A 6,375-nucleotide genomic window follows, 5' to 3' on the forward strand; every position below is an offset into this window, starting at 1 on the left:
TCATTGGCAAAATAGAGCTAAACCATCATTATTGGCAATGTTGTGTCTAAAATGTAATTTAATATTAACTTTGTATTTATTGAATCGCTGTATACAATCAATCCCATTTGTTGTGCTGATATTAGGAAGAACAGCACTCTTGCTTGTGTCATATTGTTGAACTATCACGTTATAAAAAAAAAACAGGAACTAATACAGGAGCATTTTTCTCCCATATCTTGAGGGCAGCATGTTAAAACACATAATTCATGTTGTTAAAATGTTAAAATCACATTATAATGATTGATATGATTGAGAAACGAGTGCAAATGCTCCTATGTTGATGAATGGAATTACATTCATCATTGCAATAATGATTCTATAAACTAACCGTAACACCTGTTCCAGAAGTTTTCAAATTAGCAAAGAGTGAACTGAGAGAATACATTCTTATATAAATATGTTTGAGCTGCTAATGCTAATGTTTGAGCTGCTAATTTTCCAAATCTTTTCAGTTCCTTTCCTTTCAATCAATTCCATATGAGGTGTTAATTCTACATAGCATTTACTACACAGCAAAATGGCAACAGCACTCAAAAAGACTACCTTGTAATGTTTTTGCAGACATGCATGATCAAATTGCGTACCTGCCACACATAGAACATTACTTATGGTAGTACCATATTGATGATACTACCGTTTATACAGTGGCATCGCCAGTATTTTGAAGCGTTAGTGTCGCAATACTACAATACTGTACAAATATTAGCAATAATGATAATTTAGACACAGATTTATGTTGTAGAATAATTATTTTATTGAAACATTTAAACACTAGTACCAGGAGTCCATGATACGCCTCATGCTCATGAATCTCATGCCACCCATATTGCTGAAGCTCCTGTACTCTCCAGGCCTGAAGTGCCACATCCTGCCTCTGTAGTGGGGCTGCTCATACATGAGCCAGTGGCCGTCCATCACATTGCAGGACTGGCAGTGAGGCATGCGGTAACGGTCCATGCAGTTGTCACAGTCATCTATCATCTCATGCATCTGACCCATGAAGTTCTCCCTCTCGTAGATCCTCATTTTGTAGGATCCCCTGTGCTGTAGTGGAAGATAAGTCAGTTATGTATAAATTAATCAGGAAGAATCATTATCACATGTAACCATATATCTTCAGCAACTAGGTCTGTCTCTCACAGATCATCATTCTGAAAGGATCTATGTTGCTTTTCAAGCTGAAGGATTTCAAAGTAAATGGTTAAAATAAATTTAGGACCTTTGTCTATCATCACTTAATAAATACGTCAACAGGTTCATGGAGCTCACCATAGGGATCATACGGCAGGACCTGATGCAGTTGCTCATTCCAAACATAGACATGTAATCAGCATAGTCTCCCCTCCTAAAGAAATACTGAATTCACATGTAGTTGGGATGATCGTACATCATCAAGCATCCGCTGTGCACTCTGCAAGAGTGACAGCGGCTCATGTAGGAGGAGAAGTCACCACAGTCGCCCATACACTCATAAGAGCGACCCTGGAAATTTCTTTCCTCATAAAATGTGACCTGAAAATTCAAAGTTAATTTCTTAGTTGTTTTAAGTAATAAATACCACATTAAAGTAAGTTAAGTGAAACTGTATGGAATAGGAGCTGGAATATAGTTTACCCTCATGGTTGCGCTGGCTGATCCTCAGTATTTCCACAAATGAGAAGCTGAAGCTGATTCTGCTTGTTGGCTGACTGCTGTCACCCCTACCTTTATACTAGACCAAGACTAAAGACTACACAGCCTCTATTGTTAGTCAATTCCTGACTGTGCAGGTTAGAACAGAGGGCATTAAAGCATGGTATGTAGATTTTTGTCCTCACATTTTCAGGAATCTAGAATTTCTTAAGTTTCCATTTGCTAAATGAAAGAGCTTGAATGTGGAACACTAAGAAAAGACTTAAACAAAGAGTGTCCATTTATTGTATTGATTCAGATTTTTCTATCATTCTTTTTTTTGTTGGTACTTAACGGTACTCTTTTCAAAATGATGCTCATAGGCATCTATCTTCTGATTGCCCACCTTCAGTTGAAGTACTACTACACAAGACTTGGACCATGATTGATCCATTTTTAGTCCAACTAATTTCATTGGAGATCTTTTTTATTTCATTTGAGACCCATTTTATTATGTCACTTTTGGTTTTGTACTTAAACTACTTTTATACATTTGAAGTTCTTGTTATATTCTTTTTGTATCTGTTGCAGGTACACATCCTAATAATTTCTAGAGTTTTTTTTTTTTTGTATTAGCTCTTTTGTGTAACCCATATTTCCATTATCTGTGTGTAGCATTGTTGGGCATACTGGCATCATTTTGCTAATAGTTTGACAAGGGCTTCACAATGAATCGTATTTTAATTGTGATCACGATTTCTGATCACAATTAAAATCTCTTGATATCTCAATATCTCAAAAACAATATCTCTTGATTTATTAAGCATAACCTTCTGCGACATTTGCCCTCTGGTTATTTATCCTGAAACAGGCTTTTCTCTTAAATCGATGTGTTTTACCCAGTGTATTACTTATTCTTCCCAACCTGGCAACCATGTGCACATGCTCTCTATACAATATGGAACAAGAGCTGCATGCGCTGAAAACACTGGCAAACATGTAAGTTAGAGTTACTCTATAGTAGTCTCTATACAGATACATTCTGCTCTAATAAAAGTGTAATAGTGCCATTCTGTTTTCTTTCACACGTTTGCTCTGTATGCTGTGACTAAATCTGCAAGCAAACCATGACATTCTCTTGATTTTTGCTTATGTGAAAATGAAATAATTCTGATTAAAAAAAAATAATAATTAAAATGACAGTAATCATGATAATAGCAGCCCTATGTTTGATTTAGTTTCTTGGCTCTCCAGTCCTGGATTTTTAATTCAAAGCACATTTTATCCAGCACTTGGGCTCATACTACTTATTGCTTTGAACCTCACCATGCCTCTTTGGCATAATGAAAGCTTCTCAGGATTTACGACTAAAGAACAGTTCAATGTGAATAAATCTTAAATCCCTTAGGAACCTTACTGACAGTCTTGGGCAGTAACGCATTACTTAGTAACACGTTACTGTAATTTGATTACTTTTTTAGTAACGGAGTAATTTAACGCGTTATAATTTTAAAAATAGTAATTAGAGTATAGTTACAAGCCGAGGTCTCTATACGTTACTGCCGCGTTACGTTGCTGACAGAATGCAGTGTTTTCTAATCTAGAGATTGTAAAAAGGATGTAGCACACACACTGTGGAGTCAAGTGCCAAGGTGCAAGCGTATGCAGAGTTTCTATTTAGGCTATAACGCATGTTTGCAGCGTTGATGCAGTGCTGAAATGTGCGTGCTCACGAATCCTCTCATTATAGCACACGAATTGTAGACATTATGAAAGATTCATTATGCATATATTTATTGTGTTATAACAGAGATCTGTGAGATTGCGATGAACTGAGATGTCTTTTAGAGATGATAAATGCAGAGCTCTTTGCTGGCATTCTGCCATGCCAAACTATGCACGCAGCAGCCGCTTGCTTTAGTTAAAATTTACAGTATTCTGTGAATGTTGATGCTTTAATAAGAAATATTTATCAGGAGCATGTATGCTGGGATTTCATAAATTTATTGGAGAAAAAAGTAACGTAACTAGTAATGTAACTAATTACTAATTACTTTTTAAATAAAGTAATCAGAACAGTAACATGATTACTTTTAAAAGGAGTAATCAGTAATCAGTAATTTGATTACATTTTCAGAGTAACTTGCCCAACACTGCTTACTGATGCCAATGATATTTCAGTAGTTTTGAATGGTAGATATTCTATAATAATCTGTTGTTGCTATTTATTGTTATTAAATATAATGAAGCTTCTTAAATGAACTAACGCTCAAGACACTTGTGGATAGTTTGAGTGTTGAATTTAAATCACCATTTATTAAACAGTTGAATCGTGGGAACGACAAGCATGGCAAAGGAAAAAAAGATAATTATTGGCATACATGATTACTGATATAAATGATTAAAAAAATTATCTGATATATGTAAGAAATTATATCACAGTTAATTTCGAAATGCTGGTGGTGTCAGGTTACACAGTTTGCCAACTCTCTGTACAGGCTGGTGCACTGTACATACATTTTTATATAGAAGGAATCACTAATCTTATGTGTGGTGTTTATGTGACTGTGTTTTTTTATATATAATGCCAATTATAAAAAGTTGAAGGTAAGGGTGTGCGATATCACGATTTTTGATTGTGGACGATTCTCCAAGATCTGCTTTTGAAGAAATATTGTAGTATTGCGCTACAGTTGCAGTTGTTATCAGTTGCAGTTCTGGCGCCTCCATCTCAATATACTGTACAATGTGACATACATTCACATCAAATGTTAACTCAGAGGTAGAGATACACTCACGGGACACTACACTTTGCAGTCACAAAAGTACACTATTTGCATGTGCTTAAAGCCTTGCCTGTTAAACATTTCATTCGCATGCCATTCTGAAATGCACTTTTTCTGAGCGCGTACACCTGAAGTGCGCACACACTGAAAAGCCTTTCAAACAACACCTGATTGCTGGACTACATTATCTTTCGCGTCTGATAGCACTAATAATGTAAAAAACACACAAGGCTTACATATAAACACAGCTGTTATGTCTAAAGTGAAAGTAAACTGTTGAGAGAAAAATGGATGCGTGCCTGTATATTAGATGTGTGCAAGTCTTAAAATGACAGCATACTAATAGTACTAAACATGCTGCCAGTTGTCATTAAAGGGATAGTTCACCCAAAAATTAAAATTCTGTCATTTACTCATGCTCATGATGTCTCAAACCTGTATTAATTTATTTTTTTTGTGCTGAACACAGAAATTTTGAAGAATGTGGGTAACCAATCAGTTTCTGGTCCCCATTGACTTTGATAATGGGGGAAAAAATACTATAGAAGTCACTGGGGACCAGCAACTGTTTGGTTACCCACATCCTTCAAAATAACGTATGTTCAACAGAAGAAACTCATTCAAGTTTAAAACAACCTGAGAGTGAATAAATGACAGAATTTTCGTTTTTGGGTGAACTATCCCTTTAATGTTATTAAAACAATAAAAACAAAGAGAAAAATTACTCACTGCTCCTGACTGAAGAACTTTAATACAGTTGTTTTAATAAGAATCAATTTATAATTTATACAGTGAAGTACTGTTTTATTTTTATATTTGTTCATTCAATTTTTTGAATGCTACTGCTAAATACACCACCTGTACCTGAAAAATAAAGCACTGTTTGTTTTATTTGTATATTATGTGTAGCCTATTTGTAATGTGTATCTTTATTCTTATTTTTTAATAACAAAGATAAAATAATGACAAAGATTTTTTATCTTCTCCCACTTTGACCTACATATCTGCCATTATTTTATATTTCGTTACCTTGTAAGGCTTTGTTTTTAAAATAGGGAAATTAGTTTGGCTGTACTGCTCAGACAACTTCGAGATAAAATCGTGAATCGTGATTTTCCTAGTTGAAGGTCATTTTCATGATTCCACCTTGGGCCCTACAAATCCAACAGCTGGCCCTGTTCTCGAGACATTGCACTTTTCAGGTTTCTAATAGCATGTTTCTTTAAGTAACTAATAAATGTAAAATATTTTAGCCTTCTTCATTTAAATCTGGTTGTAAATGAGAAAAGGAATCCATAGTCCTAGTCTCATGAGCCTAAATTTGTGAGTCTGTTTAATTCATTCTTTTTTGTGATTGATTAGACATGCAAATATTAGTGGCAGTAATCATTTTGCAGGCACAATGTGTTGTAGAGTAATTATTTTATTAACAATTTAAGAAATGCTAGAAAACTAGTACCCAGGAGTCCATGATACGCCTCATGCTCATGAATCTCATGCCACCCATATTACTGAAGCTCCTGTACTCTCCAGGCCTGAAGTACCACATTCTGCCTTTGTAGTGGGCATGCTCATACATGAGCCAGTGGCCATCCATCACATTGCAGGACTGGCAGTAAGGCATGCGGTAACGGTCCATGCAGTTGTCACAGTCATCCATCATCTCATACATCTGACCCATGAAGTTCTCCCTCTCGTAGATCCTCATTCTGTAGGATCCCCTGTACTGTAGTGGAAGAAAAGTACATTATTTTCAAGTTTATCAAGCAGAACCAACAGAAAATGTAAAAATAAATATAAGACAATGAAATAAGTTTTACTTTTGTAAGTTGTATTACAAAATAAAAAATACAATGTTAATTGAGCTCACCATAGGGATCATACGGCAGGACCTGATGCAGTTGCTCATTCCAAACATAGACATGTAATCAGCATA

General features: G+C 35.4%; 1 pseudogene; it reads right to left on the reverse strand.

Annotated features, from left to right (window-relative positions):
* Positions 1-772: 772 nt before the first annotated feature.
* Positions 773-6,375, reverse strand: part of LOC107658277 (gamma-crystallin M2-like) — a 25,940-nt pseudogene continuing 20,337 nt past the window's right edge.

Source organism: Sinocyclocheilus anshuiensis, unplaced genomic scaffold (genome assembly GCF_001515605.1).
Source record: "Sinocyclocheilus anshuiensis isolate Anshui unplaced genomic scaffold, SAMN03320099.WGS_v1.1 scaffold263, whole genome shotgun sequence".
Taxonomy (NCBI): domain Eukaryota; kingdom Metazoa; phylum Chordata; class Actinopteri; order Cypriniformes; family Cyprinidae; genus Sinocyclocheilus; species Sinocyclocheilus anshuiensis.